The sequence below is a fragment of the Papio anubis genome, chromosome 6 (assembly GCF_008728515.1).
Source record: "Papio anubis isolate 15944 chromosome 6, Panubis1.0, whole genome shotgun sequence".
NCBI classification, from domain to species: domain Eukaryota; kingdom Metazoa; phylum Chordata; class Mammalia; order Primates; family Cercopithecidae; genus Papio; species Papio anubis.
Genome location: NC_044981.1, coordinates 86,047,583 through 86,073,492, shown reverse-complemented (window position 1 = coordinate 86,073,492; position 25,910 = coordinate 86,047,583). Strand labels below are relative to the sequence as shown.

General features: G+C 39.6%; 1 long non-coding RNA gene across 1 annotated transcript; it reads right to left on the bottom strand.

The window, feature by feature from the left end:
- Nucleotides 1-17,453: 17,453 nt before the first annotated feature.
- LOC103883857 lies at nucleotides 17,454-21,233 on the bottom strand. The gene is made up of 3 exons (XR_646226.4): nucleotides 18,553-21,233; nucleotides 18,130-18,200; nucleotides 17,454-18,005 (listed from the first exon to the last, which is right to left on the bottom strand). It is a non-coding gene; the product is annotated as an uncharacterized LOC103883857 (long non-coding RNA).
- Nucleotides 21,234-25,910: the final 4,677 nt, after the last annotated feature.

The following is a 25,910-nucleotide window of genomic DNA, read 5'->3' as shown; positions in this document are numbered from 1 at the left end:
GCATGACTTTAAATTAGCAAGTCCTTCTAAAGGAAAATATTTTTGCGATGGTTCTCAACTATTCAGGGATCCTAGAATCTTTTGAGACTTAATGAAAGCTACCGATACTTTCTATAGAATAAGGCACATAGGTCCCCAAACACAGAATTTCACCCAAGGTTTTAAGGGTTCATAAACCTGAAGTTAAGAAATCCAACCCCAGTGTCAATTGACTGAATAAGATATTTTCTCCCAATTAGAACTGAATAAGCATATTGACAAAGAAGATGGATGAAGGGAGGGGTGGGTGGTAGAGGAATGAGGTTCTATGAGCACAAAAGGGGCAAAACATAGGTGCTCAGGAGTGATGGGGATGAAAAAAACTCTGCTTCACGCAAATGTCTAGAACCAACTCATCACATATGTAATGTGTTTTTTTTAAAGTTCTGTTCTTTTCCATGATTATTATGATGTTATTTGTATGCTTATTTTTCAGATGATCATATTAAGGCAAAGAGGGGGTTTCTGACCAGCCACTCTGTGAATCTTTGGCAGAATGACATTTACATTCCCCGGTTATTGAGCTAAATCACAAGCAGTCAGAATGTGATCCTATAATAAGGGCTGGACAAGGAATATGTGTGAAGTAATTGCTGCATGTGCTAACAATCTGTGCATCTTAACAGGCCCAGATTAATTGAAAGGGAAGACAGTGAACACCTTCATTACATTTTATTTTTCCAAATGGTTGGTCAGATTGGAAGGGCAGTGGTAATGGTAGAAGTGCATGATGCTGAATTTTATCTCTGAAGAGAGGCTTCTGGGAGTACAACAAAATATCATGTTTGTATGCTTTAGGATAAATTACTGAAAGAGTCATAAATCCTGATCTTTCTATTTTCTTGTATTTTCAGACACCAAAAGATTGCTTTGAAAGACATTTAAAATCAGAGAGCTTTAGTGAAGCTAAAGTTTCCCGAGAAGTTATGCCCAAGAACTGACATCACAGCATTAACCCTTATCTTTAAACTCAGGTCATTCCTGTTCTCACATTGTCTAAATGTACCAGAAGCTTCTTTTCTTTCCTTTAAAGATTTTGACTTTTGAAAAGAATTTTACAAGTTCAAAGCACAGTGCACTGCAACTCTGCCAACTTGTGATATGTTCCACCTTCCCCCGGCCAGTGGAGACTGAGAACCTTTCAAGATAGAATGAGTTCGATATGTGAAGAGAGAATGAAAGAAAAATCCAAAGAGGCTCAGAGCAGCAGCTGCCCTTACTGAGAACTGTTGCTGGGAATTCAGTGAAGAAGGAAATGCATGTGCCACAAATAGAAATTCTACTGAGGAGAAAAACCAAGACGCCGTCTGCCTTGTAAAAGTCCAACCCATGTTGGTTTGAAGTATGGTCTGTAGTGATAAATACAGAAGGATAAATACAGAGAAACAGAAAATTAAGAGAAACCTAAGCAAAAGGTGGAGCAATTTTTATGATATGACAAGCCTCGTCTGACTTAGATAGCCATGGAAAAATGGAGATACTCAGAAGGAATGGATATGCTGAGGAAAAGAGTGATCAAGACACACATGTCAGAGAAATGTCACATTGATTTAGACAGACTGTAATCTTTTTCCCTTTTTTGAAAAACACTGATAGAGTAGATAGTTTGATATCCACTCTGAAACTATCAATTTACCAGCCACTGAAGCACGGAGTAACGAGATGTCAGAGTTTTCCAGTCAACTTTTAGTTTTTTGAAAGTTCCATCCATGAAAAAACTGGAAATTGGAGGGAAGAAGGGATGGATAGATGTTTTGTCTTATAGGAACAAAAAGAAGATATATAAAACTGATCTTTTGCGAGGAAGGAAAGTCTAAGACAAGGAATAGAAAGTCTAACATGTTCTAAACCATAATTAAAGGAAATGTTAATCAAGAAAACGTTTAGAGGAGCAAAAACTTGTATTTATTCCTCTCTGAGCTGAAATTGTTTTTGTCTATGTATAACAGCGTTTCTAGGATTTTATTTGGGATTTAGAATGCTAAAATACTATTGAGTCTGCTCTTCAGACCAGAAAGCCATAGAGAGTTGGTATAAAGTAGGTTAAATAGCCCCTGAAAATTTGAGAAAAGGCTCTGAAGTAAACCTTGCTATTTCAGCAGACAGGCTACTCTGGCCATCATGTGGCAAATCTCAGATAGGGCTGGTGCTGCAATCTGGCTCAGTAGGCACTGCCCAGTGATAGCCCTCTGATCTCCTAGTTGCATAATTATAATCACAGAGAGCTACTCACAAAGAAAAAGTAAGTGAGAAAGAGAGAGAGAGAATCAATTCCCCAGAAAAATATACTGCTGATGCCAGTCATAAAATGCCCAGAAGGAGAAAACTTTCTTCACTGCCTGGCGAGAGCAATGAACAATCTCAACAAGTTAAGATGTGGCTGGGATATGAGCACAGGACTAGGGTACTTTGTCAACAGTTCTTTTTTGTTTTTTGGTTTTTTAATGAAGTCATGATTCTGCCACTTTAGTTTGCAAATAGAGACACCTTCAATAAGTTTAACAAATGCTTTTTGCTATTTATTTTGTTCAAAAACTATAGATTATGAGAAAGAACAAAGGAACTAGACTGTTAGACCGGGATCTTGTTATCAGCAGAAGCTCACGTAAGGTAGGATCTAGGGTATGGCAATCATGCTTCAGCCCACGACTGCTACCAGTTTGTGAACCTGCCTCCATTATCTGCAGCCTTGGACTTCATGGGCCAAGACATCATTTTAACAACGCTCCCCCTGCAAGATCTTTCCCGTACCTGTATTGGATGGAATTGGATCTAGTCTAACCCAAAGCTCCATAAAATATTTCCTCAGACTTCCATAGGCTCCTCAAAAAATATATATTCTATTCACCACATTATTCATCTCTCAGGTTACCCTTGTTGACCTTCCCTGAGGCTGAGATCCACATCTAGGCATTGATCAATGTGATTTCTTCCTCTCCAAGGTTAAGGTAGAATAATTGGGTATGTAGGATGAGAGAATGGAGTGAGGGTCTAGTTAAGTACCAGATTAGTACTCTGAAAGGACAGAGATTTTCCATGTCTTTATCCTCCTCTTCTAGTGATGGACACACAGTTCAATCCCTTTTCATGCTGTGCAACATGACATATAACTTTATATATATGTAGTCTGAATCTCTCCTTTAATCCATCCTTGTTACCTTTGCCTTGGAACAGTGATACTAGATAGAAGGGAGGAGATCTGAGATATCTAAACAGGTAATTTAATATGACTTTGGGTGTGGGAGGTGGAAGTAAGGGCTGGAACCTGGACTGACTTCCAGATTTCTTGCCTGGGCAATTGGCTGGATGGTGGCACTATTCACAGAGATTAAGGTTCTAGAAAAGAAATAAGGTTGAAGAAATATAATGTAATAAATATTATATACTTTAAGTCTCAGGAATCAGTAAGCAGGTGAAGATGCCTGCTACACTACTGAATACAGGCTCTGGAATGCAGAGAGATGTTTCGCTGGGAGAAGTAAACATGAGTCATCAGCATAAAGATGGGAGATAAAGCCATGGGAATGAATAGGATCACTCAGAGGGAATATACAGAGTGAAAATATGTTGGGGTCTGAGACTCAGAGAACACCAAGAGTATGGGGCAGGAAGATTAAGAAACTGCAAACAAGGTATATTCATTAGAGCAATGCTAAGTATTCCAATAGATAAACCCCCAAATCTCAGAAGCTTAGCTAATAGAAGTTTATTTCCCATTCATATAACTCTAGTACAGATGTTTCTGGTTAGTAGTCAGCCTTCCACGTGGACACTTAAGAACCTCAATTCCTTCCTTCTTGTGGCTTTGCTAGATGGGGAAAGAATGAAGATAGAGGGTCAGGTGAGAGGTTTTGGGGGCCAGAATTGGGGGAGGAATGCATCACTCCTGCCAACATTCTGTTGACCAGAGCTCCATTTCATGGCCACTTAATTCCAAGGGAAGCTGAAAAATATCATCTAGCTGTGTGTCTGGGAAGAAACTAAAATGGATTTTGTAAATAGCCAGCCATTCTCTTCTTCACAAAAGTAAGAAGAAACAAGGAGGTAAGCAGAGATTTTTGAGGCAGCAGTGTGTTGTCTCAAGAGTCAAGGGAATAAAAAGAGTTTCAAAAATAAATGTATTTTTTAGTTGTGATGACTATAACACTGTTATGAAGATCCTCCTTTACATGTAACTTTTTTTATCTGCTCAATTATTTTCTTAGCAAACATTCATAGGAATAGAATTACAGGGTCTTGTAGGATGAATATTTTACACTTATAAATTCAATTTTGGCAACTTTTTCAGCCATCACCCAATGCTCACAGCACAAAGAGTTCGGTTTTGATGCTTGCCATCACTTATGCCCACAGAGTCATCTGGCTAATGGTCCTTTATTGCCTCTCTGCAAAACCTAATCCATCAGCCCTATTAACTTTTTCCATCAGTGCTATAACCATAATCTGCTCTGCCCATCTATTCTGAACAGCACCATCATCCTTCAACCATCTAAACCTCCTGAACACCAGCCCCTGCACCACTGCCTGGCCTCTCCACTGTCCTCAACCTGTCCACCATGGCCCCTGGCACTGCTTTTCAGAACCAGTCAATTTCTCTGTATCTTCAGCTTTCCCCTGGCAACGCCCTGACCTCTCTTTAATTAAGACATGGTTTGAATGAAAACCAGGACTTTCTCTGAGAACACTGCTCCCTTACAGTCTCAGAAGACTGGGTGTTTATTATGTCATACCTTATCCACTCCAAGATCAGGGTGCTCTTTTGCCCACTTCACTCCACTTTCTGACCACTGTGCTTCAACCCAAAAGAAGAAAGAAAGGAAGGAAGAAAAGAAGGAAGGAAAGAAGGAAGGAAGGAAGGAAGGAAGGAAGGAAGGAAGGAAGGAAGGAAGGAAGGAAGGAAGGAAGGAAGCCAGGCATGGTGGCTCACACCTATAATCCTAGCCCTTTAGGAGGCCGAGGTGGGTAGATCACCTGAAGTCAGGAATTTGAGACCACCCTGGCCAACATGGTGAAACTCCATCTCTGCTAAACATACAAAAATTAGCTGTACATGGTGGTGGGTGCCTACAATCCCAGCTACTCAGAAGGCTGAGGCAGGAGGATCACTTGAACCCGGGAGGCGGAGGTGACAGTGAGCCCAGATCACACCACTGCACTCCAGCCTGGGCAACAAAGTGAGATTCTGTCAAAAAAAAAAAAAAAAAAAAAAAGGAAGGAAGGAAGGAAGGAAGGAAGGAAGGAAGGAAGGAAGGAAGGAAGGAAGGAAGGAAGGAAGGAGGAGAGGGAAAAGAGGGGAAGAAGGGAAGAAGAAGGAGAAATTCTCCTGCACTTTTGAGGCCTAGCCTATTTGACTCTACTACCTTCTCCCTCTCTGTCAGGGAGGTTTCATCAAGTGTGAGGTACCAAGTAGAAAGTTTTCTGTTTTTCCAGATTTCTCAACAAGTAGAGCCTACCACTGAGAATAAAATGCACAAAATAACCCAACCCCTATCCCTGGGACCTCTTTCCCTCCTCACCTCCACCATCCCTGTTCTGAGATTAGAAAAATCCCTCTCCCCAACCTTTCTTGGGACTAATAGACAGAAGCCTTCTGTTATCAGATTGGGCACTCCAGCAACAACTACCAGCACTGACACGATGAGGGTTACAAGGGGTGCAGGTCTTTTATGGGGCACAAGAGTAGTAGAGTTGTGAACGAACAACCATCTGTCTTCCTCCACATATCAGGTCATGGAAGATTATTCCAAATATGTTCTTCTTTCAAGATGAGGGGATCTCTAACCTGCCCTTCACTCCACTAAGTAAAGGACTGGTGATGACAAACTCCCTAAATATATTGGAGCTTCTAAACTCTTAACAGGTTGAAGGTCTGATAATGCAGGCCACTGGCAGGAATTTGGAGACAGGAGTGAGAGATGGCAAAACAAGTAAGGAAGTAGAGACTGGGACTAGAAGATTGGGTAGACTGTATTCCCTCCATCTCAGATGGCAAGGGTGAGTGAGTTTCCACGCTAGGGTGGTGTGGACACTTGCAGAAGGTGACTAGATCTCAGTCATCCTGCTGTTCACCCCCAGGACAGCAATCTAGCTCAATTATCTCCTATAAGATGACTTCCAAAGGTGTAGCTCCAGGACTAAGGGCTTCTCTGAGCTGCAGACATGCATGTTTAGTTACTTGTTTCATCTCCTCACTCAAGCATCTGAAAGGCATCTGCATTAGTCTGATAGGGCTGATGTAACAAAGTACCACAAACTGGGTGGCATAAATATTAGAGATATATGGTGTCACCGTTCTGAAGACTACAAGTTCAAAACCAAAGCGTCAACAGAATTGGTTCCTTCTGCTGTGAGGGAAGGATTTGTTCCCAGCCTCTCTTCTTGGCTGGTAAATAGCCATCTTTTCCCTGTGCCTCTTCACATCATCTTACCTCTATGTGTGTCTGTCTCTTTGTCCAAATTTCCCCTTTTTATAAGAACACCAGTCAATCCCAGCACTTTGGGAGGCCACGGTGGGCAGATCATGAAGTCAAGCAATCGAGACCATCCTGGCCAACATGGTGAAACCCCATCTCTACTGCAAATACAAAAAATTAGCTGGGCATAGTGGCATGCACCTGTAGTCCCAGCTACTTGGGAGACTGAGGCAGGAGAATCTCTTGAACCCAGGAGGTGGAAGTTGCAGTAACCCGACATCATGCCACTGCACTCCAGCCTGGTGACAGAGCAAGATTCCGAAAAAAAAAAAAAAAAAAAAAGAGTCATATTGGATTAAGGGACCACCCCACTCTAATATGACTTCATCTTAACTAATTATGTCTGCAACAACCCTATTTCTAATGAGGTCCTGGGGATTAGGACTTCAACAAATGAACTGGAGTTGCCAGGACACAATTCAATCCACAATAGCATCTCACATTCAACCTGTCGCCAGTTGAACTCATGATCTCTCCTCAAAACCCTGATCCTTTCCCAGGGTTCCTCATTGCAATGAATGATGCTACTATCCATCCAGCATGGAAGCCAGGCTTGCCATTTCCTGCTTTTCATTTTTTGTTTTGTTGTCCCTCACAAACTTTGCTCACTACTCTATTCTGGCATGTGCAAATATTTCTATAATCCATCCACCACTCTCTCCTATCAGCATCTTCCTGGTCTGAGTTACCATCTCTTTCTTGGCCTCCTGTAACCAGCAATTTCAATGGTTGTCCCTCCTCAGCTACTGATTTTTTTTCCAAATGCAAATCAAACTATGTCATCACCACCACTTAGGATAATTACATAATTTCTCATTTCCCCTGGACCAAAATCCTTAACATGAAGTCCACGTGGTTGGAGCCTTCACCTACTTTCTAGTCTTATCCTTCCATGCCACCCAACTTTCCCATTGTACTTAACTTTGCTTAAATGTGAACAATCTCCTTCCCCTGCCTTTCTCCACTACCCACATTTAGTTCATTCTTATTTTCCATTAAGTCAGTCAGTCCAAAAATCGAGTGATTTCTACGTGACTAGGTGTGGTCTAGTTACTTGGGGTACGCTGATGAGCAGTTTATTCATTCCTTCGCTGTGGAGCTCACAGTGGAAGCTCCTAGTGGAGGAGACAGACAATGAACAACAAACCAAATAATTGAATTCCATAGTATGTTGGAAAGCGATAAGGGCTATGGAAATAAAGAAAAAGCTGGGAAAGATTGGAATGAAGTGGGGAGGACATGCAGAAGGGGAACAGGTGAGTTACAATTTTAAATAAGGTGGTCAATATGGGACTTACTGAGAAGATGACATTTGAGCAAAGAGGTGACAGAGTTAGCCATGTGGGTATCTGGGAGAAAGAACACTCCAAGCAAAGGAAACGACCAGTCAAGGCCCTTTGGAGGTAGTACACCTGGCATATTTGAGGAGTAGCAAGGGGGGCATTTAACTGGCACAGACTAAACAAGTGGAAGAATCATAGGAAGTGGAATGACAGAGGAACAGGGCTAGGGAGGGCACAGATCAAGTACAGCCTTGCAAATCCTTGTCAGAACTTTGGTCTTTACTCTGGGTGAAGAGGAGGTCATCATAAGGTTTTATGCAGAAGAGAAATAAGATCTTACAGTTTAAAACATATCATTCTGGCTTGCCCTATTGAAAATAGACTTTAGAGGGCAAGGGTGAATGTGGGAAATCCAATTAAGAAGCTGTTAAGTAATCCAGGCAAGGAACGACAGTGGCTCAGACCAGAGATGATGGTAGCCCAAGTCTTAGGACAGTACTTGGCAAAGAGGCAAGATCAATTTGCAATGCCACTGGCTAATATTACTGTGTAAGATTTACCATGCACATTCCCCACATTTCCCTATAGGCCCTTCCAGTCCAAAATGCAGCTCTCTTTTGTGTATCTTTTGCTAGCACAGAAATATCTAGAGTCCTTCATTCCATGCCCCCAATGTCTGGTTTCCTGGACCTCACCAGACGACACCAAGGGTCCTCATGCTGTATCCCTCTTTGCCACTGCTTACCTCTGCCCCAGCATGCTAAGCTGCACAGTTTATTTCAAACTACTGTTCCACCTTCTGACTCCCTAACTTTCTCTTCTCATCACAGTATTGCTCATAGCATTTCCTAGTGACTCACCTTTCACTTTCTCTTCGCTTTCCCAGGTCAGAGTTCAGCAGAGACTGCATCTTAATCACACTGTGCTTCTCTCCATGGACTTTCCCGGAGCTGGCCCTTATATTCTGTGTCTGTACTCAGCGATCAGTCTTAGTCAAGGGATGCTCGCCTAGACCTACTAATCCCACTGCAGTGGAGGGTCACTGTGCCAGTATTCATTAATTCTTTCGCTACTTCCTCCCCCATATGTTTCTTTGTCTGCTTTCTTTCTCCTCTCTTGTCTGAAAATGGTCCTGAATTCCCTTTTTCCCTTTTCTTTTCCCTTTCAACCTCTGACAGTTTCTGCTTATTCATGTCTCAAACCTCAAAAATATATTTGTTAACCTTCATCCTGACCTTTCTTTACAAGGACTTGACTTGCCTATTCATCCACAAGCAATTGCCAAGGAGGCCAGATAAGTTAGTGTCTGCATCGAGCTCTTCTGAATGCTCTTATCAACACCAGGAGCCCTTAAAAACGAGGCGGCGCATAATGCTCTCTCTCCGCTTAATGGCAGGTGCCCAGTGAATCAGTAATATTGTCCCCTATTCCCAGAAGAGGATTAAGGACAATACAATAATATTTCATCTGGAACTCCACAGTAAGCAATGTCACCTTTTCAGAATACAGCTTCGAACCAGGAAGAAAGTAAAGAGGTCTCAAAGCAGCCAAAATATGCCACCAACTCCAGGCACTAAAGCTGAGGCACTTGACAAATAGGAAAGCCACCTGGGGTTTTATCATCAATCATTTATGCTTATTTTTCCCATAATTCTGAAGGGTGGGGAACTGATTTCCAATCATAAGTAATTAGGAGTAGCACATATGAAGGAGGGACATAGACTACCTAAGGCAAGAAAATATTTAGCAGTGAGATGAGATGAAATAGTGTACAGTCTGGGAGGACAAAACAGCTGTAAATCTTAGAACTCAAACTGCATGGAAGTGGAGTTTGTAGGTGCAGAGCAAAGCGTGCTCAGATCAGAGGTATAACATTTTGACAACATGGGCCTAAGAGGAAGAGGATAAAGATACTGGGATGCTGGAGTGGTGGGACAGCAGAGGGTCTGAGTTTGTACATGAGGGGCTTTCATGGGCAAGAAATGATATAAGGACTTACGAGCCTCCAGTGCCTCATTTGCCCTGAGACCACACCCCCATCCACCTTCTCTGCACCCTATTCTGAGTCCACTGATTTTCACACCTGACCACAGGTTCCAGAGGCACAGAAGAATTACCATAGCTTTCCTTGTGGTAGGACAGTGTTTCACTCACCCTGTGAGGCCAGCCAGGGATTTAGGCACCTGTGTTGACCACTAGCATAGTCCACTGTCACTTCCTATGCCAACTTCTACACCTGGTCCTTTCAAACTCAGCCAGCATTGATTGTGAATGTACTACAAGCTTGGCACTGTCCCAAGAGGTTTCACAAAGGTAAGAGCACTTGATCCTCCCCATAATCTGTTGGGGAGATATTGCTATCCCCACTTTATGGAAGTGGGAACTGAGGTTTGCTAGCAAACAAGATAAGACTTAAACTCAGTTCTACCAACTCAAAGCCTGTGGTTGTTACACAACACCATGCTACCCCAAAGTACATGCAGACATAATACCAACTCACTCCGGGGACTCCCATCCATGCTCCAAACCACTTGACTGATCCTCTTCAGAAAACATTTTCTTTATCTTTTTTTAAAGAGCTGAAAATTATATGTTTTTGTAAGTTTCCTGGTATTCTGTTGGTTACAGAAAATTATCCAAGTCCAAATACTGTAATAGAGGTGTTCAAGATTAGATTATAAGGATTCATAAAAAGTTTCTCAATACTGCTGAACTGCAACTTACTTACCTCTAAGTTATTTATATTTAGCAAAAAATATGTTAAGCGAAGTCACATTTTTGGTGAGGAATGATGTTCACGTGATTCCCAAATGACATAGGAAACATGAAAACAGTGGGCACAGGGTATGGCTTATCTCCTGAGTGGTTTAATGACGCTTCATTTTTTCACTAGATTCTGACTTTGTCTGTATGCTAATGATGGTCAAAATCAGTACAACACAGAGTAAAAATATTCCAGCTACTATCATTGCCATAACTGCCAATTTCCCACCTGTATTCAAGGAGTTTCCTCAAGGCACTTTAATGATATCAGTTGTTTAAGCTGATGTAAGCCCTGGGAGGGAGGGAGGCAGGAACTGAGATGTATACACATTTTAATAGATTTCTATGTGTGTATCACATATCTGGACTTGAGCATTTCTTATATTCCAGTCTCGAAATCACATCCTTGCTGATTACCCAGTTGGTCAGTTTCTACATTCCCCTTGGCATTCTTTTTATCTTCTTCTAATGTAATGGATAATGCCTTCAGCCTTCTGCAAAGTTTACTCTGGTTAAAGCAGCAATTATTCACATGCTTGTAGAGCAGCTGTTTTCCACACAATCTGACCTTAAATCATATCCTCAAAAAATGTCCTTATTCAATTTCAAGAGGGAGTAAAAGAGTGGCTAATAGAGTCACCCTCTTGATGTGCATATCATAAATCATGTCCATTTCTGTTACCAGTACACATGAGGACAGTAGCATCTTTCTCAGTATAAAAAACTTCCCTAAAGTCTGCAGAAGAGTGATCGACACAAAGGAGCCCTGCATAATGCATATGTTGTTTGCTACTGCTTGTGAAGTATAGTGGCAAGCCATGCATTTTAAACCATCCCATAAACCCCAAGGAAATGCTTCCTGACCCTCCAAAATTGCCCATGAATGATAACTGAGGCTTCTTATTTGAACATAGCAATCATGAAAATGGAGAAGGAAAGACAGAACAATGAAATATAGCAGGATCTTTTGTCTTTATAAATATCCATTCATCCGTCCAACAAATATTTATTAAGGAATTCCTGTGTGCAAACCACACTGGTAGGAACTGGGTTGGGGGATTGGACAAAGGAGAAAACCGATGGATCGGTCATTGTGTAGCATTCAGGGTCCAGTCAGGAACAGAGAAACCACACTGGATATTTCAACAGGGTATTTATGATAGAGAATTGATAATGTGGGTGTTAGAGAACCGAAACAACCTTTCAGAAGCAAGGTTGGGGAAACATAGACTTCATGACTGCAAGACGCAGTACATTCTTGGGCTGAGGAAATATAGGGAAGAACCTAGAAGCTAGAGGAGGGCCCACTCAGAGCTGGGCTCTAATATCTGAGCAGGGGCTTCTACTTAGCGAACTCACAGGACAGGCCTCAAGGAGCTGGGGTCCAGATGCCTGAGAAGCACGGCTGCTGCTGGTGCCTCTGAGGGACACTATGAGGTGGGTTCTGGCATTTGAAGAAAAGCTGCAGGCTGGAACCAACTGCTGCTGCCTGAGTGGTGTGCCATCCTTGGAATATCGTTTTCAGTAACATGAAGCAAACAGGAAGAAACAACTTCCATCTCCCTCCTCCCACCTCTTCCTTCCAGTTTCTCCACCTGGTGCCCCTAACAGGAAGCAGCCAGCAAGCCAAACGTATAGTTTGCATAGTATCAGCTTCGGCTTCGCGTGCAGAGTGAAAAGGGGCAAATTGAGCTGAGTCAATAGCGTAACAACCAGTACGCATGGTTTCTGTTTTCAAATCTAGTTAGGAAGATAAAACGCATGTGCAAATATAAAAATTACTAAGCAACCTAACAGGTATAGAAAATGTTGTAAGTGTCCTGTGAAAAACATATGTATTTTCAAGTGGAGAAATCAGGAAAACTTTATAGGGGGATGGATTTTCACATCAGCCTTGAAACAGGATAAAGTTTTAATAAAATAGAGAAAATTAAAAAAAAAACTTCAGGCAGAAGATACAGTGTGAGCAAAGTTGGAGTGGTCAGAAATCACAGAGAACAACAGATTGGGAAATAGGCTGGAAAAATATTGCAGAGGGCTTTGAATTCCAGGTTAAAGAATGTTATGAATTTTCGTGAATTTTTAAACACTTTGTATACTTGACCTTGACAGATTATTTGAATTCTAGGAGAAAATATTCCAGTTTAGTGCAGAAAGTTGGGACATCTCTTTTTAGAGGAACAAAACCCAGAAGATAAAGCAGATTGTAAATTCCCTCAAAAATCAAGTGACTTTGCAATCCTCTGCACTGGGCAACAATGCCAAGCTCTCCAGGAGTAGCCAGTAAATTGAAGAAGTGTCAGACGTTTCACGAAACTTACTGTGGTGTTTGGACCATTTGCAGTTCATTTTTGGCATGGTCTATAGGTGGAGACACTTTCCATTTAAATCTCTGCCCAGCTGCTGTGTGCACAATGGTTTAAATGGCACACCGGCTGTGTAATGCAGTCATCTGTCTTTCCTAAACATGAACAAGAATACCGTCAGTTCTGCGAATAAATATATTTTTTCCAGTTAGGGAGGTTAACACATGGAAGATTAACTTCATGCAGTGTGCCATTAACCACATATTCAGGGGTGTGAAATGACAGAATCAACTTGGAGTTGGGGTTCTTCATTGGAATCCATGGTATTACATAGTGTTGTGCAGGTACACTGGCTTGCAAAATGGGAGGGAAGAGCCCTGACTTTTTGTGGTGTTGGCTGATTTTTGTGGTGTAAATACTCCCACCATGGCCAATTTAAGCTTTCAGCCTGACGTCACTGACTGAGAACTTGGGAAAAGATATCAAGCCAGTCTGAGCTAACTCCAGCACAGTGCTGGTAGGTGTTAGGTGGAGGAGGAAATGATGAGATGCAGCCAACTGCAAGAAGCCTAGAAATAAGGACTACAATTTAAGCTAAGTGAGAGGAGAGAGACACAGACTCAGGAACCAGCAGAACTTGACAGAAGTATTGAAAGCCCTTGAAAAACAGTGATCATAGGGAAGAGAAGATGAAAGAGCTGACCAAAGATGACCAGCCATAGGCAGTTATCTCCCTGGTGGTCTAGCTTGGCAAACTGTCTGACCTACTTTATGGAGGATGAGCATTTTACCCCCTCCCATAGCTGACCCTGATATTTTCCACATAGAACTTAGGAAAATAAATTTTTGTCAGTTAAAACTTCTGAAGCTAAGACACGTGAATTTTATATGAGAAATGAGGGATATGGGTAACTTCCATTTTTTTAATTTGAGAGATCAAATGTTTTCCCCATGACTTTGAAAGATGTCCCACTTCTTTGTACTGAATAGGTTAACAGTACAGATAAATTTCTACTGTAGTATTTCTGATGCTTGGCCTGACAGTCCTATGTAGTCAATTGCTAATGGCCTTGTTCACAAGCTTGAGTCTGGTAAAATATTTAATTCAGCCATAAAAATGACTACATAAAAAATTAAATTAATAATGATTAAAATTAAGTATTAACTATTCAATTAAATTTAAAAATAAATCCAAGGACTTGTAATTCTCCTTATGGAGAAAAACAAACAGTGTTAATATGCTTGACAAATACTTAATAAATATTTAACTTCATATTTACACCCTATATGGAGAAGAAAAAAGTTAAAATTTGATATTATGTTATAAAACTGTCTGTGGCTGTGCTTTTACAATGCCCTTGAGTTGAACTAGAATGCTGATGGAGAATGAGCTTGCATTTTCAATCAAAGAGAAAGCATATAAACCGGAGCCAGGAGTAGGCATGCATTTTCATAAACCAGGGAGGTCTAATCATCTAACACAGTTTCTCATGGAAAGCAAAGGATGGCGTGCCAGCAAATTATTAAACTACATGGCATATTCCTCTCAAACACAGAAGTGTGAGCACACTCACAGAGAAGTAGCAGCTGCAGCTGCAACAGCGAAGGTAGGGGCTAGTGACCAGCTCCTGCCTTGCAAACAATGCAGCATCCCCGCCTGGCATTTGGAGGATCGCCTTATGCTTATTCTGCCACCTTGTGTGATGCACATATATTACAAGGCAAAACATCTTCAGACACTTGCTCTATTAGCCCTTACTTAACATGCTGTTTTACTTCATTAAAAAAAAAAGAAAAGAAAAGAAAAGAAACCTAATTGTCCTGCTTCAAGGTTTACCCCTACCAAATCATTGGTGCAGCTGAACAGAAGTGACTTGACTCCTGAGATATATTTGTCTCAGGAGTATTAGCTCACGATGCAAAGGCATAGACACTGGTCCACAAAAACACACAAGGCAAGGACAGGCTCATAAAGATGTGAGCATGCTCTCACTAGACTCAGATGGCACTTGGTCTAGGTCACCAACACAGAGATGAGTTGGAGCACAGGGGATCATGGCATTTATTTCCAGTCTCTAAGAAAGTGACTAGTAGGGCAACAGTCCTTGGCATTAGCCCATCTGTCTCATCCACCATTGCTCAAGCCTCGAGGCCAGTTCCCACATGGCTGCACTGTTTTTGCTTTTGCTTAGTAACAGCAGCAATGATTTGGAACAAGACATTCCAAATGACTTATCTGACCCCTTTGACTCAGTGTAGGAGGATTAGCCTAACAGCCAAAAGCCGAGCCGCATTTGGAAGTAACAGACACTGTGAACTGCCGAGCCTACTGAGCAGGGACATGGTTACATCTCCCAGACCACCCACTCCAGACAAATTTGTACTGATAGCGGGCCAACTATCTTTAGACAGAACATAAAGACGTGTCATTCTGATCTGTTTGGACAAGGGAACCGTACTGAATAAACTCTGGTTTCAAAGTAAATGTCATATTTAATTTTTGGCATTACTGATTCCTGCTAACACTATCTTAAATACTGCCACACTGGAGTAATGGCTATTTAAATCACAATACTTGGAAAATATTATTTTTAATAATATTGCTTCCCCCTGTAAGTGCTGTATTTGCTGATAAAATTGCTCTTTTGGTTTTTAGAAGTATATCTGAAATCTTATTAGTTGTCAAAGAAAGCTTATAATGACCCTGATGAGGCGTGTTATAAACATGTGCAGGAAACCCTTCTTAGAAGGAGGGTGCATCTGTGGAGAGAGGACCACAGCTTTGACACCTGTCAGGCCTGGGCTTGAACCTCCACTCTACCTCTGGAACAAATCTTTCCCAACGATTTCAACTTTCAGTGTGTAAAAGAGAGGTAATAATATCTACCTTGGAGGAGTTTCTGTGAGTATTGGCTATAATAATACATGCGAAATGTCCAAAATATCATAAAAGGCACATAATAGGTGGCTACTGCTAATGTTATGGATGGCATTCAGTCAAGTGTGTTCAGAAAAACAACTGCAGAGAGAAAGGGAATGACAGAGACCTGAAATGTCTTACACCTGAGACTAAATAAGATGCCTAAATCATATGTGTACTTTGATATCCCTGAAGAAATAAGGGTTTTTCCCCCTTTTAATCTTGTGGTTATTTATTGACAAGAACTTCACAGGGATGTTATATTATGCTATGTTACGTTATATGATTTTATATAGTGCAGTAAAGCTCAATTTACGAAATTCCTACTCAAAATCCAACAGTATCAGCACGGAAAGCATCGTGGTAATTTACTGGATATTTTCATGGTCCTTATTGCCCAAGTTTCCTGTCACGGAAGAACTGACGTTGCTGGATTTGGAGAGGATAAGGATGCTGCCTGACCTGATAAATTCTTTCCTTCAGAATCATCCCAGTGAGACCATTAAGAAAAGGTTGTAGAGAAAGGTTTTATTAAACAAAAGCAGCAAGGAACCCTGAACTTTGCATGTGGAGGAAGCATGAGAGCCTTTGCCCGGAGTGAGCATCATCTCCTCAACTTCAGATATCAGGGACCCAAGGCCCCACAGGACTAGACTCTGTCCCCTCCCTTGGCACTGTGCACCCTCTTGGATCTCAAATCCAGACCTGCTCCAGACTGGGAGAGGGCCTTTCTTAGCATCCTGAGGCATTGGCAGAACTTCCTGCATGTCCTGGTTCGCAGTAGCAGTCATTCTTTCCCACAGTCACTAGGATTCCTCACACCTGCTGTCATCACAGACCCCATAGGAAAAATTACCTTCCTCTAAGCACATTCCTCTTTTTTTCTCAATTACAACATCCCAAGCAAAATGCCCCTAACTGGCATGTTAAGAGTGTGCAAGACTTGTCACTCTTCTCACCACTTACGAAATGCAGGGATGAGGTGAGTGCCGCCTACACCTTCCTGCTCTTTGCCAGCTTGTCCCTCAAGGACAAGAACGACATCTTAATCACTGTGCCCGAGCTTCAATACAGGGACCACATGCATGAGCATAGTTATTGCTTGAACGGCCAGATGAATGAACACGGCCCTATGTTAGGCACGAAGTTTTCCAATAATTATCAAGGGTTAAACTGTTCTGTTCTAGCACGTATTCTTATTTTGCCTTATCTTCCAGAACGACATCTAGCGATCTTTTAAACAGTTTCTGCCACCTGCTTCTATATTTGTTATCATCCATTTCTTCTCTGTCAGAAATCTTTGTGTTATATTTAACTGGATCCTAAAAGAAATTTAACATCTCCTGATCAGCATCTTTTAATTAGTATATTGAGCTTCCCTGAATGTCAGGGTAAATTGCAGTATTTATCGAAGCTACTAATACTGACAGAATTGGAAAACACTAGAATATTAAAACAACTGGTGCAAATCGAAAATCAATTTCCAGAGAGCTCTTACAAGGTAGGAAAACAAGAAATAATGACCAGAAAAAATTATTTCTGTTCGCTTGAGAGAAATGTCTGAATCTTTATGCAAAATGATTAATTTTTTAGAAACCCATGAGGCTTCAATAATGCACATCTACTAATTTGGTAAAACATATAATGACATGTGAAGTTCTTAGAACACTGCCTGACACATAGCAAGTAAGCAATCAAACAAGTTATTAAAAAATAATTTTTTTAAAAAAAGCTTACAAATATTTAAGAAGGTCACAAAGAAAAAAAGGCATTAACAAGATTAGAAACTAGATGCACAAAAGCAATAAGAATCTCAAATTGTTCTGCCTTTTAAAAGTGTGATTTAATTGGTGCTTGTATTACCACAAGGAGACAAGACACCTAACCAGATCTCCATTTCTGTGGAAAATGGAACCAGAAAAATATGGACTTAAATGTGAAGGATTTGTACAACCTAAGGTAAAGATGTTCACAAAGTAAAGATGAACCAACACTATAACAGTCTACCTAGGGAGATTGCAAGATCTGCTTCTAAATATATTTAAAGAAAATGTTAGACTTTCAGATTAACCTTATTTATCAATATAACCGTATTTATTGATGACACAGAATTGATTGGGATGAAGAAACCTTTCTAATTCTCCATGAAGTTCAAGCAATTGGTGATTGGTATGTAGTGAAGCAAGAAGACCCCCCAAGAGTCTGAATTCCTCTTCCTTGCCTACAACAGCAAAACAGAAAACAAAACAAATTATATAATCTGAGCATCAAAAAATGTGCACACCCAGATGGAATAGAGGTTCAAAGGAATTCTGCAAAAACCAGGACAGCCCTAATGTGCTTACCTGTTCTGTTTGGCTTCTAGGAGCATTTGTCTTTGTGGTACCATTTCTGCATTCCTTTTGTCTGTCTCACTCTAGTAAGCAAGAAAACAGATCAAAGTATAGAAACGTTCTTTTCAGGTGCTTGAGAGAGCACGAGTCTATGTATTCCAAATGTTGACTGCCACAGAGATAAAGCATGCCAAAACACCATCTATACATGATCTTGCTTCCAAGTCTCTGGGAATGAAAACTTTCCAGATTAAGACTGAATCATCCTGAAAGCTGAGAAGATAGATTCTGAGCAGTACTTGTTATGGGAGAAGAATAGATTTTTTTGGTATTTTTTAGACTTACAATCAAGATCAGTGGATTGAGACCATTTGCGACTTGTTAAGTTTGACAATGCCCCTTTGTATAGTAGCAAGGGTTCTGCAAATTTCTTACAAGATTCTAAAGCAGTGGTTCTCAAAGCGTGGCCTGGGACCAGCAGAGTTAGAATCTCCTGGGAACTTGTTCAAATGCAAATTCTTGGGTCCCACCCGTATCTACAGGATCAGAAACTCTGAGGGTGGAGCCTAACAATCCGTGTTCTAAAAAGCCCTCCAGTGGATTCTACTACCTGGCGATGTTTCAGAACCTCTGTTCTGGGGTTCTAGGGTAATGGTACACAAGTTTTTCTGGGACCACATTTGGACTCATCCTTAGCTGGAAGAATCAGGACAATCATTTGCCCATTCTAGTCTATCATAATAGAATACTCTAGTATGAAGAACCAAAGGATGCAAGGGAAATAGGTCAATGGTTGTCAATGACTGAAGATAATTAAGAAGATACCAAAAAGGTCACAAAAAATTGTGACATGATCTACATTAGTACATGATGCTTATATGATGAAATATGACCTAATTTGTTACAGCTGATGTGTAACTAGGTGATGTTGATGTTAGACTCATCCTGAAATGAAACAAATCACCTACTAAAAACTGAAACTATTTTGGGAAAAGATAAGACTATGTGCCCTGAATCTTGGTTGTATGCGCATATCAGCTTAGTAATTGATGCAGAAATTTACTAGCTAAATATGAAACAGTGAGCAGACCAGTTATGTCATACATGGCCACTGGGTGTGGTTGGTGTGTGTTAGTATCACTGCCCCATTCATAGAGAAAAAAAAGCCATACATGTTTCCTAACTCAAACAATGACACTAAAAACAAAAGCTATACATAAAGAACACAAAGAGAAAAATGGAATACACTCTTTGGCACAACACATTAAAACCATAAGTAATATATTCAATCTAAAACCCCACTCATTAAAAAATAATTTAGAACTATCCTCTTAAAAACAATTAGGTCAATGAGGAAATCAATCTCTATAAACAAAAATAATTTTCTATGTATTTATTACAGAATTTGAAGGTTATATTTGGCATAGTCTGACGTAAAATATATGCTATAAGGTATATATAAAATTTATTTTGGGGAGTTACTGAGGAGGACCATATTGAAATAAACTATTTCCTCAAGAGCAGCTGAAACTGAAGAAGAATGTAAAGATAGATAGGTGTTCCTTGTGTACTTTGAGGCCCTGGGATCAGAGAAAGCATATAGCCCTTTAAACATAAATCCCAAAACTCTGTTTTTTACAATCACAAAAGCAGACCCGCCACATTGCAGCTGCTGACTCCCTAGGAGGTAACTGTTCATGGGGATACTCTATGCAGTGATCTAAGACCAGGAGCACTGGGTCCAGTGTTTCTCCTGAGCCACTTAGTTGTTTGCTGGACTCAGACCTCAAAACCTGGGACCACCTGCTCTCATGAACCACAATTTGTTTTGTGTCTTTGGATCGGTTTAAGGCAGAAACTACAGAACATCGAAAAACAGACAGCAGTGTTTCTTCTCCTTTTATGTTCCACCTAATGTGATGCCAAGTACTGTCTTGATATCACTCATCTTTCTTGTGTCCCAGTGACGGGAGATTTTGATAATCAGAACATTCCGGGTTCTGCAGCTGTTAAGACTGGAGATGAAGATGGATCCAAATAGGTTTTTCCTATAGCCTATGGCCAAGACTCACAGGGAGATGATCAGGAGGCAATTCCAGCCAATAGTGAAATAAGACTCCATTTATTACTTTCCTCGGGCAGGTATCAAAATCTATAGTTATACACCGTCATAACCTTGTATAAAATCTTAATTGGGGTACAAAGGGAGAGGTTTTCCTCCAACTTATTTATGGAGACATTTGCATCAAAGGAATAAGCAGGCAGGATTTAAAAAACAGAAAAGCAGCTCAACACAATGCGTCAGACCAGACTCTGAAGCCAGACCCATGGGGTACAAGTCCTGACTCTCACTAGCCTCTCTGCCCTGGTTTCCCCATCTGTAAAGGGGGAAATAATACCTATCTCCCAAGGTTTTTAAATGATTAATTGGATTGATATTCATAAAATGCTTAAAGTGATGCCTAGCACGTACTAATTGCATTAATATTTGCTAAATAAATGTAAAGTGGCTTTAAACAGACACTTTGAAGGTCACATCTATTCTCTTCTCTCTGAGCAAATAAGACGCTAAATTCTTACAAGGGGTTCAGTGATTTCAGCATATCTTGCTTCTCAACAGTCATCTCAGACTATTAGACCTAGCAGATAAAATTAGAAAGAAATAGTAATGCATAACAGAGCCACAAGTCTTAGGTTCATTTAGAAGATTTTTCTCGAGATCTTCAATAATCTAGCTAGTAGGGTAACAAAAGCTTATTTAGACACAACAAAGATGAGAAAATATATTAAACTTTCTGAAATTCATAGATCTACTCATAGGCAAATTTATGGCCAAATGTATTTATTGCTTAAAAAGAGAAAGGAAAAATCAAATTAATATTTTAGGAAATCAATATTTAGGAAAACAAATAGCTTCAGAAAATGGAAAGGTCATAATAATAAAATCAAAAGTTAAGAGAAAAATTGTGGAGTTAATAAATTCAAGCAGTAGCTGTTATAAAAGAGAGGCAGAAACAGTGCAATTAGAAGAAAGGAAAATATAAAAGACAGTTGCAGAAAATATTTACAAAGTATAAAGTATACTATGGATAATTATAAGAAAATGTATTCGGTAATCTCACCAAAATAGACAATTTTCTGGGGAAAAAAAAGCATAAATTACCAAAATTGATTTAACAACAGAAAGAAAACTTTACAAGAGCAATACTGAGGAAATTATTAATAGAGTTATTAAAGAACATCCCCTATAAAAGTCTCAGCCTATTAACCAGGGAATTATTCCAGACCTTTAAGGCACAAAGAATTCTCCTGTTGGATATAAACAGTTACTGTATTGAACAAAACATAGGAAAATGCTCCATCATCTAATGGAGCAAATATAAAGACTTGATACCAAAACCTAACAGAGTTGGTGCAAAAATGAAAATCATACGCCAATTTCTCTTATGAATATAGACGCAAAAATCTCAAGTACTGTAAAGTTTTAGTAAAGACAATTCAAGGTATATTTTTGTAAATAATCCACCGATCTCAAGTAGGTTTTATGCCAGGATTTCAAAGAGGGTTCAATATTGAGGAACTTTTTGTTATATCATATCATATTAATAGACGAAATAACACAAACTAAATTCTTCAATAGACGCTTAAACAACACTTACTACTCATTCCTTTTAATAACATTTTTAAAAGAGAAATAAATGGCTACTTCCTTGGCACTATTAATAAAATATTATCCAAAGCAGTCCCAGCATTGTATTTTATGGGGATATATAGTATTTTTTTCCAAATGGGAGTTCCTCAGAGCACTGTCCTCCCAAATGTTAATATGTGCAGTATTTGTCAAAAAGAATGGAAGGATCACTTTTTCAAATACTTGTGTAAAATGCTGAGTTGAACTAAGTTAAATATATATCTGATGGCAGGACTTCTTGGAAATACTAAGACAGTGGTGTGAATTCCAAATCTCAATGGAATGCAACATTTTTTTTGTTCAAAGCACTGGTCCCCTCAGAACACAGTTGTGAAAATGTTGTCCTAGAGGGATTCCTTTTACATTCAAATAAAACAAGGATGTCTGTTATCTCTATTATTACTTATATTGATTTAGAAACTCTAGCTGGTAAAAGAATAATGCAGAAGCAGACACGATATATAAGAATATTAAAGAAAGTAAAAAATACAGAAAATATATATCATACAATTATCTATAATTATATTATCTATGATTATTATGATTCATGAATATTCCCAGTAGCAATAAGACACATAAAACTCATGAATGTTCTGAATGAGAAAGATGGGCTATATGAAAAAATATAAAATTTATGAAAATAGAAAATATTATGAGCAGGCATATGATATTCCTGACTGAGAAGGTTGAATATTACAATCAAATCCTATTTGCATTTGCAGGAACTTAGAAAGACAACAGTCAAGTTTACCTGAAAAATATAAAATGAGACTAGGTTCTTTCATACCTTGATGGTATGATTTAAATTACTAAATGCTTTTGGAAAGCAACATGATAGAGCAAGTCAAGAGCCTTTAATCAGAACCACCCAGAAGTTTCACTCTGGAGTTCTAGCCAAAGAAAGTAACAGAAAATCTCTAAGTGTTACGCGTGCAAAGATGTTCCACATTACATTATTTATAAGGGCAAACCTGGAAAGAGCCTTAATGATAAGAGTTACCGTTTCCAGATCACATGTTGACTAAATACATGACAGATTTTACAGATATGAAAACTGAGGCTCAGAGAGAAGAAATAACCTGCCTTTGACCATGGAGCAAAAAAAGTGGTTGAGCCTGCATTTAAGGCCAATTTCCAGGCAAAGCCCATGCTCTCTTCATTGCCCCATGCTGCCACTAAGGCTATAAAAACAAGGGACTCTTTAAACAAATGTTCCTCATCTATTCTTCAGGGTTATGACTCATCACAATTAAGATGTTGAAGATGTTGTAGTAAAACGAACAATGTTTATAACATAATGTAAAATGTAAAGAAGCTATAAGTATATATGCACGCTGCAACAACTAAAGGGGAAAATCCACAAGTCCAGAAAAAAGATTAGAAGGAAACAATGCTAGTAGTCATGTGTTAGCATGGAGACTTACGGACAATATATTTTTTCTTGTTTCCAATTGGGTTGGTAATATATTACCTTTATCAAACAAAGATAAGCTCATAAACTGAAAAAGGAGTAAAAACATTGTAACACACAAAAGTAGATTTCATGAGAGAGGAAAGGTGCCAGAGCTGTGTCTAATACAAGCTGTGTTTCTTTCACATCGACTTGTATATACTTTATACATATTAGGAGCTAAATAAATATGTGGTGATTAGATTGAAGCATATCCACATATTATATTTAGCTTTTTGCAAGAAACTGAATGCTCACCAAACAGCTTTGGACAAGAAACAAAAACCGTATCTGATTGAAATTACAAGGGAGATAGGAAAAATACAGTATCCATTTTGAAATTTGGCTTCAGCATTGTATTCTATTGATTTTATAATGTCCAGAGCAGCTACATGCAACAAACACATAACGTGCTATGCAATATAGTGTCTGAAGTTACTTTGGTCATCACCTAAATTTCAGAGAAAAGGTAGGGGACATAAAGACACTATCAAAGAAAATTGATTTTTTACAGCTAATAACCTTGTGCTTGGTGGCAGAACACAGTATCAAAATCACCATTTTGTGTTCAGATAATTTCACCAGCCTTCCCTGCTGTTCCCTCGACACTCCCACAGCTCTCCATCTGCCGCCAGCTACCTCCTGCTCCTACACATTCTGATGACCACACAAGTAGGGTTCAAAACGTGACCCAGTAATTTGTATTGCATCTTTGATCCTCAGCTCTGTTTCCACTGTGATAGAGAGATTAAAGTTTCAGGAAGGGAAAAGTGGTGACTTATCTTTCAGGGAAATTGAATTTTTCCTACCAGAGGTGAGAACACTTGAGAGGACACTTTATCCCCCAAACATCATTTCCCCTACTTTAGGAAAACAGTTTGGCCTGGAATGGATACAACATACTCTAGATTCAACTCCAAGCTCTTCTCTAGCAAGGTTATTTATTACCAAATGAGCCCTCCTCCCAGGGTTAGATGCAATAAGCCCAACACCATTAAACTCTAGAGAATAGTCTTAACATCTGGATTAAACCTACATGAAATGTTAAGAAACACTGAACCACAGTCAGATACTGGCAGTCCCCTTAAAGAGAAGCATCCCCAAATATCCACAATAAAGGCAGGGCACCAAGAAGAGCCAGATGAGTGAATCATGAGCCCTTTCCGTGGTTTTCAATATTTAATCTTTCACTCACTTCCACTCATTGAGCAGGACTGGCCAGGCTGTGATGGAGGCACAGGGTAAGAGGGGAGCTAGTCTGTCCGTGTGAGAAGGCATGTATAGAATTCCATATATACAGAACAACAAACCTCAGAGTTTTCACTGAAAAGAGAGGTCAAGACATCCCAGCAGTGCATTGAAAGATGGGCAGTATTCCAACAAGACTTTTTATTTTGTCTTTCAAAACAAAATGATTTAACAATTTTAAGAACTAAACAGCTACATGCCCAACACTGGACCAAGTAGTTGGGAGATAATGAGCTTAAATAATGTAGGCAGTTCATGAGTTTCAGATTTCAGTAAAAATAAATAAATAAATAAATAAATAAATAAATAAATAAATAGTGGAAGTTTAGAACAAGAGTGTCAGGGGAGAAACAAACAGAAATTGTGGATTGAGCTAAAGTCAAGAGGATTTTGAATATATTTTTTGAAGATTCAGGATTATCATAAGGAAATACGCTCATGATTGCCAACAGTAGAAGAAAAGGAGTAATAAACAATCATATTAATTAGCGGAAAGTACCTATTACAGACTTGTATATCCATTACTATTTACTCAATTTACTTTTGAATAAATAATTGTTATTTTAAATTTTCCATTCAAATAGTATTTGCATCCTCCTCCTTCTCCATCCTTCTTCTGATTGATGTATCTTCCCTGGACTCACTCTATCCATCCCTAAACCAAGAATCCCACTCCCTGGGACTGATATCACTCAAGTGTTACTCAGATATAAGCACTTGTGTACCAAGCATAAATGACAAATAGATTTAGTCCTCTCAGAAAGTTTCTGCAAACTCATTATTGACCTCAAAGATAGCAGTTTCTAGAAACAACCATCTTAATGCAAATGAAATTCAGGAAATCTCTGCCATTTAGACATGTTCTGTAAGCATCACCCTCTACTAGCCCTACACCCAACCCGTGAGCTTTGTGATTTTGCACCATAGTCAGTTTCTCATAAAAATGTGGAACCCCAAGATTAATATAAAATTGACATCAGCATCAGAATTCTTTCAATGTTCTGGGTCTCTTCCACTATGTTTCTTAAATTTCTTCATTCATGTTAACTTTGTTTCTAAATTAATTTTATTCATTTATGTATTTATTTATTTAGACAAAGTGTTTCTCTCTGTCAGCCAGGCTGGAGTGCAGTTGTGAAACCATAGCTCACTGCAGCCTCAACCTCCTGGGCTCAAGTGATCCTCCCGACACAGCCTCCAGAGTAGCTGAGACTACAGGCACATGCCAACACTCTGGATAATTTTTTTTTTTTTTTTTTTTTTTTTGAGATGGAGTCTTGCTCTGTCACCAGGCTGGAATGCAGCGGCGTGATCTTGACACACTGCAACCTCCGCCTCCTGGGTTCAAGCGATTCTCCTGCCTCAGCCCCCAAGTAACTGGGACTACAGGCACATGCCAGCATG